The following is an 11,485-nucleotide window of genomic DNA, read 5'->3' on the forward strand; positions in this document are numbered from 1 at the left end:
GCAAGGGGCGGGGCCCGGGCCTGGAGAGCCGGCCGGGGGTCTGAGGGGGTGGAGCGGCGGGGGCGTGGTCGCTCCTGGGCGTGGCCTCCGATGAAACGGGGCGTGGCGTCCACACGGTGGGCGTGTCTCAGGAGGAGGCCTCGGAGCGCAGCCTTTGAGTGGGTCAGAGCCTCTGGGGGCGGGGCCTACACCCGGGGAGAGACAGGACGCGAGGCGGCCGCTAGGGGCGGGGCACCCGGAGAACCAAGGTAGGAAGAAGCAGGGGCGGGGCCTTGAGATAAGTTGGGGGGTCCTGTGCGGGTGGATCCGGAGGGGCGGGGCCTACCAGGCCTGGGGCGGGACTTCCGCCTCCGAGCTGTGGCAGCCGGTCCCGCTACCGTTATGGGAGTCCTGAGCGCCCGGCCTTGGTACTGCCCGGGCCGCCGCCTCAGCCCCTCGGGCGCTCGGCCGGGCCTGCCCCCCTTCCATTGTTTCCCGCTGACTTCGCTGCTCTTCGAGACCGCATTCCCCGGGAGATCGGTTTACTTTTAAAGAAGGGGAGCGACCGGCCCCCTGCAGGTGGGAGAGGCCGGCGCGCAGGTGGAGCCCAGCGGGACCGAGGGAGGGCCGGGGCCCTGCGCCCCTCCCAGCGCCCGACAGGTGTCTGCCCCCCGAGACCTGCCTGCGTTGGCTGTCCGCCTCTCGCTGTCTTCTTCCTCCGCAGTCACTATTCGGAAATCCCGTCCGGTCGCCGGCCAGAGTATTTTCAGGAGACGGGCCGCCGGGCCTTCCTGGACAACCTAAGTGTGGGGGACAGCGGGCCCGGGACTCCTGGCTGGTCGGGCCGCGGCTCCCAGCTCTGCAGCCAGCACCCCGACCCGGCCGGAGCCTCCTGGGCTGTACCACCGCGGGGACACACCCGCGGCCCGTCACACGCCTGCCCGCCACTGGCTGCAGCAATCGGAGCCCCCCCCGGGTTCGGCTTCATATGCCCGCCAGCGCCCCCAAAATGTCAGCATGGGCACTTTCCCCGCTGCCTGGAAGGCTGTCAGTGTGCGGCTTCCCGTGTTTGCAAATAAAATAATACCTGAGCGCTTCTCAGGGCACCGTTGTCTCTACAGCAGCCCTGCGGCGGATTGAATGCTTGTGTCCCCCCTAAACTCATGTGGTGAAGCCTGACCCCTGGGGTGGTGTGTTAGGAGGCGAGGCCTTAGGGGTGATTGGGTCATGAGGGTGGGGCCCCCTTGAATGCGGTTAGTGCCCTTATACAAGCGACCCTAGAGAGCACCCTGTCCCTTACACCATGGGAGGGGACAGTGAGAAGCCAACAGCCTGCGAACTGGGAAGTGGGCTCTCAGCAGACGCCTAGCTGCCGGGGACTTCCAGCCCCCAGAACCCCGAGAAAGGCGTTTCTGCTGTCTCTAAGCGCCCACCCCACCGTCGGATACTTTTGTTATAGCAGCAGGACAGACAGACAGGCACCTGCATCCACCCCGCTGTGCAAGCTGCGGGGCCGGAGGGCAGTCGGAGACCACTGCCCCTTCCTGACCGCATCCTGCCTCCCTGGAGGTCTGTCTCCTCTAGCCTTGTCCCGGGCACGTCCATAGCGCAGGCTGCTTTTTCATCCCCTTCTTGTTTCCCCAGAGCTGGGTCCTCTGCTCCCTCCCTCTTTCCCACGCCCCTTCTCTCCTGACTTCTTTCCCCTTTAAACACGGCAGTGCTGCCTGTCCACTCTCCAAACTGCACACCCCGAGGACTCGGTGCTGCCCCTCTCCTGTCTTCTTCCTCTCCTGAGTGTGTCATCTGCTTTGTTTGACTTCAAGGATACCCCCTTCTCTCCCCTCCCCCATCCCCTCCCTCCCTCCCTCCCTCCACAGGCCCTTCTGGCAGCTCTTCATCTTTAGGTCCTTGGTTTTACTCCAGGTCCCAGGAGGAAACACATGGCATTCTCAGATGGCGAAACCTGAGAAGACTGCAGGAGAGCCCGGCTCTGCAGGGAACCCAGAGGGCTGTGCAGAGCTGGACAGACACAGCAGGGAGGGGACTGACTGGTAACCACCTCTAGGGCGAGAGAGTGGGAGCAGCCCAGAGGTTAGGGGACCCAGAGAGGCGAGGAGGGAGAGGGCGAGAGAGAGAGAAGGAAGAAACGCGCGTACTTCTCCGGTGTCTACTCCCTCTGCCACATGGAAGTCGCCGGGTCAGCTTCCCCAGCCCCTCCCCCACCGCAGGACATCCGCAGAGGGACACTCCACATTGCCTTGGTTGACATCTGCTCACCCCTGTCCTGCCCCCCACATCTCCAGCCATTCTCCTGACATCCTGCTTTAGCCTGAGGCCCCTAACACCTGGCCCACCACAGCCAGCCACCAGCCTAGAGTTAGTACCTCACTGGCCACCCATGGAGCCAAGGTCTGGAGCCAAGAGCACCCCTCGTGTGGTTGCACCCGTCCCCCTCTGCGGTGGGTGTGTTAGTATCAGCCCATCTTGCAGGTGGAGACAGAGGCTCGAGCCAGGTCCTGCAGCAGCAATGGAGCGGGGATTTGACTCCCAAAGCCTGACAGCTCCATGGTGCCCCCTCTCCCCTGCCCTGGACACCCTCTCAAAAGGACCCCCAGACCCACCAAACCTAGTGTCTCCTGGCAGGCACCACCCAGTGCCAGCCCCTCCCCCAGTCTCCCCTTGAAGAGCATCCTGCTCAGAATGCCCCAGGGACCCTCCTGTCTGCACAGAGAAATGTGATAGTCGGATTCCTGAGGCCTGTGTTTCAGGCTCCCACAGCGCCAGCTGGAAGGGAGCCCGCAGCTGGGTGCTCATGCATCCAGCAGGCCTGGCCAGCCTGAGGGCCAAGCTGCCGTCCCCTCCCCTGAGCTGGTGCCCTTCTGTTCCCTGTCCTTGGTGGGCCTGCTGCGAAGCACCTGCTCGCACCCCTGCCGGCTACCTCCTCACCTGGCAGGGCTGCGCTCAGGTGTCATGGACCACACCCCCTGCCCAGGTGGAAAGGAGCCACTCCTGTGCACACACCTGTCACAGTCCTGTCACTCTGTAAGGAGGTCGGGCTCACATCTCTCTCAAGCCCCTCGCACCACTCACCGCCAGCCTGGAGCCCCCGGACAGGAAAGGCCACAGCTGCCCATTAGAACTCCTGGGCTCCCCGCTGTGCCAGGCATGTTCTCGGCTCAAGGACGTCACGTCCAGGGCCCCAAGGCCTCCTGGCGGACCCGCCTGGCAGGTGTGATGGCCCACGGGGGGCCAGCTGGCAGGGAAACCTGCAGGGCGCTTGGGAAGGGGTTGGGGCCCATGCCCAGGAGACTGGCCGATTTGTGACTCTGGAAGAGCCCCTGGATGTGTGGTGGGGTGGGCAACATTGGGGCCAGTGGGGGTGACCGGCCACAGGACCAGAGAAGGACAAGGTCCCCCGAGGGCTGGGGCAGCCAGGGGCTACCAGGACTTACGTGGGCTGAGGGCCCCCAGGCCCAGCTTGCACCCCGCCCCTGCCTGCACTGCTCTGGCTCTAAGCTCCCTTCGTGATGATTTTCTAGAGGAGCAAGAGCCCTACCCAAGTGTCTGCCCAGCGCTCAGCTGCAGCCCTGTGCTTTGGCGCCCATTAGGATCGGCAAACAGACGAGACAAATCGAATGAAACAGTGTTGTTACCCACGAGGAGGCACAGGAGTGACACACAGAGCCTGTTACCAAATAGAACTCGGGTTAGCCAGGACCTCATCACCACACAGGACAGCGCTGATTAAGGAGCCCACACTGTTACTGAACAGAACACGCAGGGATGTGCCAGGCAGCCCCTTCGTTCCCTCGGCGGGACCTGGCTTTCCCTGGGGCCCTGGGAGGGAACAGGAGGGGCAGCTGGTGGCCCGCGCACCGGGAGGGCCGACAGGTAGGCAGGACAGGGAGCCCAAGGTTGCAGGAAGGCGCCCCCCCTGTGCAGCCCGCCTTTAGAATGGCTGCCTGTCAGAGCCCCAAACCCCCAGGAACGGCGTCGCTCCTGCGAGGGAAGCCCCTGTACGGAGAGCGTCTTCCTCCACGGACGATAAATACAGGAAACAAATGAGAACAGTCACCTTGAAGCGGAAAGGACGGTGATAAACCCTCGCACCCTGCACTCTGAGCCCCTTGGGCAATGGCCGCAGCGCTGCAAGGGGACACGTGCCTGGCCGCCCTGGGCCCCTTTTCTGGCCCCTCAGCGAGCAGGCCGCTCGCCCTAAGGGGAAGATTTGGGAGGGAGGTGTGATCCCTTCCTTCAAGCCGTGAGCATCGCCGTCTGCATCACCCCGTGATGAGCGCACTGGTGCTGCCAGCCACCCCTCGCCCAGCGCGCCCTTGGGAGAGGCCACGTCCTGCAGGGAGGCGCTTCCGGTCCTGGGCAGAGCTCCCAGGGCGCCGGGCAGCGCACCGGCTGCTTTGCCCACCCTGACCCTTTAATCCCCTCAGGGAGGACACTGAGGCCCCGCTGAGCCCTTCCCTGGGTGCGGCCCCCAGCCTGGCCTCCCGCCGCCCGGAGCCAGCTCCAAGCTCGCGATGCTCTGCACACCAGGGCACTACGAGGACCAGAGGGGTGCCGTCCAGGAGGAGGGGGTGTGGCTGGACACGGGGGCTCCTGCCTGAGACCCGGGGACCACCTTGAGCTGCCCTGCCGAGCTCCACGTCCCTGGGGAGAAGGCGGGCACACGGGGAACCCAGTAGGCGGTGGGCACAGGAGGGCAGGGGCCCACAGGTCGGCTTCCGTCTCAGGCCGGGCGCCGCAGGGCTGTGAGGGGCGGGCTGCAGCAAGAGATGGGGGCCCGGTGGGGGGGCCCAGGGGAAGCCGTCAGCACTCAGCAGTGCTTGACCTGAATTTAGAGTGGAACTTGGATTAATATGTCGGACTTGCGAGCATGGATTTGGACCATTTTTCTTTAAAGACTTTATTTACTTATTTTCAGAGAGAGGGAAAGGGAGGGAGAAAGAGAGAGAGAAACATCCATGTGTGGTTGCCTCTTGCACGCCCCCAACTGGAGACCTGGCCCGCAACCCAGGCCTGTGCCCTGCCTGGGAATCGAACCGGAGACCTTTCAGTCTGCGGGCCAGCACTCAACCCACTGAGCCATACCAGCCAGGGCTGGACTAGTTGTGAATGGACACTGTACTGGCTACGCGAGTGATGGAAACTGCCTTTTACTAAGAAAACCCAGAGGCTGGCCAGAAACTCTGAGGGCCGGGGCAGTCTGCCCGCGCCCCCCCACCCCCCACCCCCCCGTGCCGCCTGTGGTGGGAAAGAGGGAGCACCGAAAGCTCGATTTCGGTTCTGTAATGAGAAAGGCTTTCCAGTGCACCAGCCACACAGGAACAGATGTTCCCAACGCAGGGCGAGAAGTGCGGCCCGTGCCCTGCAGGGGACCACGTGTCCCAGTTTGCCTGGGCCTCTCTGGGTTTCAGCACCCAGGTCATGCAACTCTGGTCCCAGGCAAACTGGGGGTGGGTCGCCCCTCCTCTGGGGGACTTCACGAGTAACCAGGGAGGCGTCCAGGCTGGACAAAGACACCGCCCTCTTCTCTGCATTTCCGGTCCGTGGTCTCTGGCAGCCACGCGCCCGCGCAGCCCGGGAGCCGGCCTGCCCAGAGCGCCCGCCCGCCGGAGCCCGTGCTGGCGGGAAGTCCCCCGGCCGCTCACTGCGCTTTTTGGCAGCGAGGCTCGCGTCCCCTCCTGTCCCCTCCCGAGAATTGACAGAGACTCCTACAGAGGCTGCCCCGTGGCAGACTTCGGGGAGGAGGGCGGCCCGGGGCCCGCCACCAGGCCTGCCTGCGCAGGGGACCAGCTGCTTCTCCCCAGCCTGAAACACTGCCCTTTCCAAAGAGGAAACAGTCGGCCTTGCTTACCTCTCTGTTGTTTTCCCCTTTGGGGGAGCCTCCTCTAAAGCTGTTCACAGCTCGGACACACTGAATGAGCGGCAAAGGGCACATCTGAAGTCGGGCCCATTTCCCTCTGAGGACGGCATGCCATTGTCATGGGAGGGTTATTCTGCTATTCACTGAAGTCTCCTGATGCAGCTGAAATCCTGTATAAACGAAGCCTCGCCGCTTTAATGGCATTTTGCTGCCACTCTTCCCATGTCCCTGAGGGTGACGATAAGGACAGAGGTGACGCTTGCTTCATGCAGACGTCCGCCTGCGGGCGGATGCCAGGACCATCAGGAAGAGCCTTTGATGGAGGCCACGCGCGTCCCCTCCGCTGCCGGCCTTGCAGCCGCCTCTGCCGTGACACCTCCAAGCTCTGTGTCCGGCTGCACACGGCGGGCTCCAGGGTATCCGTTACCCACGGTGGTGGCACGGTTACCACACCCTTGACCGTCTTCTAAAGGATTGAAATGAAGGGAAAGTTGTTTCATCTGACTTTTGAAAACATCATTGAATTGCAGTAAATAAGACGGCTCACGCTGTCCTGTCCACCCTGTTCCCCGCGCGGCGCAGGCACCGCTTCACCGTCTGGGCCGGAAGACCGACGTGCGCAGAAGCACGTGGATGCTTGGCTGGGCCAGCGCTCCTCGGCCGCCACGGGAGGCCACGGAGCCCCCCCACCCCCAGGTTCTGAGATCCTCGGAAACAATCACGAGTGGAAACAACGAAGGACGGCAAGACAGACGGACGTTGGCGCGGCTGGGAAACAGCGTGTATTAGGCGAGGGCCTATGGCATCTGTTCTTCCCGAAGAGCAGACCTGACGCGCTTGCTGATTTGTCCTCTGTCCTAACCTAGGGACCTCAGCGTGGAGCACAGCAGAGGGACAAGGGCCCCTGCTCTTCCCCGGGGCCCAGAGGCTGCCAAGGCTGCGCTCCGGCAGTTACATCAAGGAAAACCCAGGGAAAAATGGTCCTTTCCACCGGGCTAGCAGGCCCGTGGGTGCAAGGGGACTTGTGTGAACTGAATGCCCAGGAGAGGTGAGCTCTTCACCAGTGAGCAGAGTGGGGCAGAACGCCCACACCTGGGACGGAAGTCCCGTCCTGGAGTGAAGAGGCCCCGCCAGCCTACCCCCTCCCACCCAGATTCCCATTTTGAAAGAAAGTGAGGGATTTGAAAGAAAGTGAGGGAGAGGCTTGGAAGTGGGGTGCTGTCACGTAGTCCTCCACAGCCACAGGGGGCCGGGACCCCAGAGCTCGGTCAGAGTTCAGTCTGAGGCGAACTGAATACACCTGATGCGCCAGCTGGACTCCCAGCTCAGGCTCCGACAGGATCCGAGGGCCGCAGTGCAAAGGGGGTGCAGGGCTGGGCGGGACACTGGTGAGCTCGGTCCAGTTCAAGCCGCGTCCCAGCTCCAGAGCCAAGCCGACTCCTGGAGGACCGGGGTGACGAACCCCTCACCCACACGGGGGAAGCGACGTGCGTCCTTGGGGAACGAGCCCAGTCCAGGGTCAGTCTCCGCTGCTCGTCTGCACACCGTGTCGGCAGCGGAACAGAAATGACAAGGCATGAGAAGTAGAAAAACGTGAACTATAATCCAAAGAAAACGCAGCCAGAAGGTGTAGACCCCCGATGAGCCAGTAACTGAAATTAGCAAACACATAATGTAAAAAAATGTTATAAATATGGGAGAATTGACAGATAAAGATGGAAATAATAGAGATATGTTTTTGAAGAGAAATGGAAACTCTAAAATCTCAAAAGAGATTCAAAAACTGAAAACTAACATCATAATATCTGAAATAAAAAAGTGGTTTGGCTAGGTTTTAGACACTGAAAAAGAAAATTTCAGTAAACTTGAAGACACATCTCTCTGAATCATCCAAACTAGGTCACAGAGAGGAAAAATGATTAAATCAAATGAGAAGACGACCTGTGACCTATGGGATAATATCAAGTCCCAGAAATATAAAATGGGAGAAATATATTTGCAGAAATAGTGGTCATAATTTTCTCAGATCTGATTTTTAAAAACCAATCCATAGGTTCCCCAAACTCAACAAACGCTAAGCAGCATAAATACAAAGAAAATACACCTAAGCACAATTTTTTTTAATCCTCAGAGCTTTTAGAGAGAGGAGGGGAGAGACACATCAACGAGAGAAACACTGATTGGTTGCTTCTCGTACACACCCTGACTGGGAACTGAACCTGCCAAGTGCGTATGTGCCCTGACTGGGAGTCCAACCCGCAACCTTTCGGTCTATGGGACAACGTTCCAACCAGCTGAGTCACACCAGACAGGGCAGACACACATTTTTGAAACAAAAACTAAATTCTTTGAAACATCCAAAATAAAGATACTGTACATCCATTGCATACGTCAAGAGAGTAACAAAAACGGCTGAGCTCCCATCAGAAACAGCAGAGGCCCGTCAACAGCAGAGCAACAGCTTTAAAGGGCGGCGAGGAAGACCTGCCGACTGCGGATGCTACACCCAGTGAGAATATCCATGAAAAACGAAGGCAAACCAAACGCATTTTCAGACCAGCAGATGCTGAGAGAACCCACCGCTGGCAGTCCCGCTACAGGAAGAGGGTCTCGAGGCCGAAGGGAAGGGAGCCAGGTGACAACGCGGACCCACACGAAGGAGTGGGAGCAGCACAGACGGCGAGTATGCGCGTCAGCCGGAGGGACTACATTTCCCTGGGCTTCGTTTCCTTAAAGACGGTTGGACTTCTAAAGTCAAAAAAAAAAAAGTATTATGAGATTTATAACATAAGTGATGTAAGTCACATGCAGCAATCGCACCAAAGATGGAAGACAATGGAATTATATGTTGAAAGGTCTTTATGTCGTACCGAAGTAGCACAATATGATTTCAAAGTAGATTGAGGTAAATTAAGGATACATATTGGAATCCCCAGAGCAAACTGTAAAAAATAATACAAGGAGTGTGGAAGCTAAAAACCCCAAAGGAGGAGAAAAAGAATTAAAAGAAAACTAAACCAGTTAATGCAAAGGAAGGCAGGAAAGGGGAAAGGGAAGAGCAAAGGACAAACAGGACGAGCAAACAGCAAGACGTGAACCCACCGACAGCAACGGTTACATCACGTATCAACGCGCTAACCACACGCGTTAAAAGGCAGGGCATGGCAGACTGGAGTTTTTAAAAAATCTGCTATATTCTTTTGACAGAACACACTTTAAATACACACTTAAATACACACTTTAAAGCACATTTAGGTTGAAAGTAAAAGGATTAAAAATTACCATGGGAAAATAAGCATAAGAAAATTGGAGTGGCTACATATTTTCAAATATTTGAAGCAAAAATTGTAAGAAAAGGGGGCAAATCACAAAACCACACTTACAGATGAATATCTTTAACATTTTTCTATCACACATTGATGAGACAACTGGACAAACTAATCGGTCAGGGTACAAAAGGTCTGAGCAGCACCGTGAGACACTCTCACCCGCTGCCATGCCGGGAGAAGGCCCCGCCAGTGATGTAACGCAGACTCTTTCCAAGGCACACGGAACATTCACCAGGAGCGCACACACGCCGGCTCATAAAATACATTCTATTAATTTTAAAGGACTGAAGTCATACAACACATGTTCTCTGACAACAGAAATTAATAACAGTAGGTAGAAAAGTATTCAACGTTTGACGATTAAGTAACACACTCTTAAATAATCTGCAGGTCAAAGAGGAAATCACAAGGGAAATTTTAATTATTTTTTAACTGAATATTAAAGCAAAGACAGTATACCAAAATTTATGCTCTATAGCTAAAGTTCTTACAGAGGAAAATGTATAACCTAAAGTGCTTATATTAAAAAACTGGTTTGAAATGAATGATTGAAGCCTCCATATTAAGAAGCTAAAAAAACAAATTAACACAAAAAATAAAATAGAAAATAATAAAAATAAGAGTGAAAATTAATAAAATAGAAAACCACAGGAAATAAACTAGAAGCCAAATGTTGATTAATAAAATTTATCAACCCTTAATAAAAGTCATGAGAGATACAGGGAAAACACAAAGTACAAATACCAGGAATATTATTACAGAGTCCACAGGTATTTAAAGGGTAGTAAAATAATATGAACAACTTTATGAAAACCTATATAAAATGAAAATATTCCTTTGAAAACACAGCAAAAATCACACAAGAATGAAAAGTCTGAATAGCTCATTTCAGTTAAAGGAATTTAAGAATTAAGAATTTTTTTTTTTTTTTTTTTTTTTCCAGTTTCCACGAATATTTTTATTATTTATTTCACAGGTCTCCACCTTCATCTCCCTCACTCCTCACCTCCAACTGGGGGGTTGCATCTTGTTTTCATGCCCAGTAGCAAAACAATGACAGAGCTAATTGGAGTAAGCTACTCCAAGGACAGAATTAAGCTAACAGTTTACTTTAACAGGCAAAATATAAATATCTGCGCTCTAGAATGCACAACGGTTTAGCCACTAAGAAATTCAGATGGGATCCTGAAGAATTAAGAATTTTTAAGAGGAAGTGTGCTGATATCTGCAACTTACTTAGGAATACACCAGAAAGTAAAAAGTTGTGATGGAAAAATAGATCAATATCTGATCAGGAAAGTATAATAAAATGTTAACCTGGGAAACAGACACACCTGTTCATTATACAATTCAGTCTATTTTTTTGAGTGGTTGAAAATTTTCATAATAAAATTTTAGGGGAAAAGCCAGTACTTTCCAAAAAGAAACTTACCCACAAATAAACCCTCAGGACCACATTTAAGGAAGAAATAACACCATTCCTACACAAACTTTTCAGAAAACAGAGGAAGATGGAATAGGCCTGAGCTCACTTGATGAGGCCTGCATGACTCTGAAGTCAACACCTGACGAAGACGTCATGACAGAAGGAAACTAGAGTCCCGCGTTCTCATGAACACAGGCACAAAAACCCTCAGCAAAACACTACTAACCTGAATGACAGCGTGGACAAGGACGGTTCATACCAGGAACGCAAGGCTGCTTTGGTGCTTGGAAAGCAGCCTTTGTCACTCACCACATTATCAAAATCAAGGAGAAAAATCTGGTGATTGTCTCAAGACATGTCAAAAAAGTAATGTTGGTGCAAAAGTCATGTCCGACTCTTTTAAAAGAAAGTTTTAGGTAGTATTTATTAAATTCGTGCCTCTTATAATTTTTTGATGTCACAGTGAGTAATGTATAGCTTCTTTTTTCAGATTATCCAAGTATTGTTCATAATCATCCGCAATATTTGCACCCATGGCCGTCCCACCTAAGACCACATTAGAAATGCTTTATCTACAAGTGTCATGAAGGTGTCACTGCAAGGACAGCAGCAAAGTCTATTCAGGACGCTTATGGGGATGACACAGGGACTGAAAGAAGCTTCAGGAGGTGGTTCTCCCGTTTCCGAAGTGGGGATTTCAGTGTGAAAAACGAGCCGAAAGAGTGTCGTCCAAAAACACTTGATTCCGAAGCGTTGGAAGCTGCTGTCACGGAAAACCCCACCGTTACCTCTAGGGAACGTGCAGGACAGTGTAACGGAGCCCGTACGACCACACTGCGCCAACTGAAAAGGATCGGGAAGGTGTCAGTGGTT

At 54.8% G+C, this 11,485-nt stretch overlaps 1 long non-coding RNA gene across 1 annotated transcript; it reads left to right on the plus strand.

Moving 5' to 3' along the window:
* Positions 1 to 356: 356 nt before the first annotated feature.
* On the plus strand, positions 357 to 1,097 carry LOC150020408 (uncharacterized). The gene is made up of 2 exons (XR_016509359.1): positions 357 to 558; positions 704 to 1,097. It is a non-coding gene; the product is annotated as an uncharacterized LOC150020408 (long non-coding RNA).
* The last annotated feature ends 10,388 nt before the right edge of the window (positions 1,098 to 11,485 follow it).

Source organism: Furipterus horrens, unplaced genomic scaffold (assembly GCF_987537825.1).
Source record: "Furipterus horrens unplaced genomic scaffold, mFurHor1.1.pri manual_scaffold_2, whole genome shotgun sequence".
Classification (NCBI taxonomy): domain Eukaryota; kingdom Metazoa; phylum Chordata; class Mammalia; order Chiroptera; family Furipteridae; genus Furipterus; species Furipterus horrens.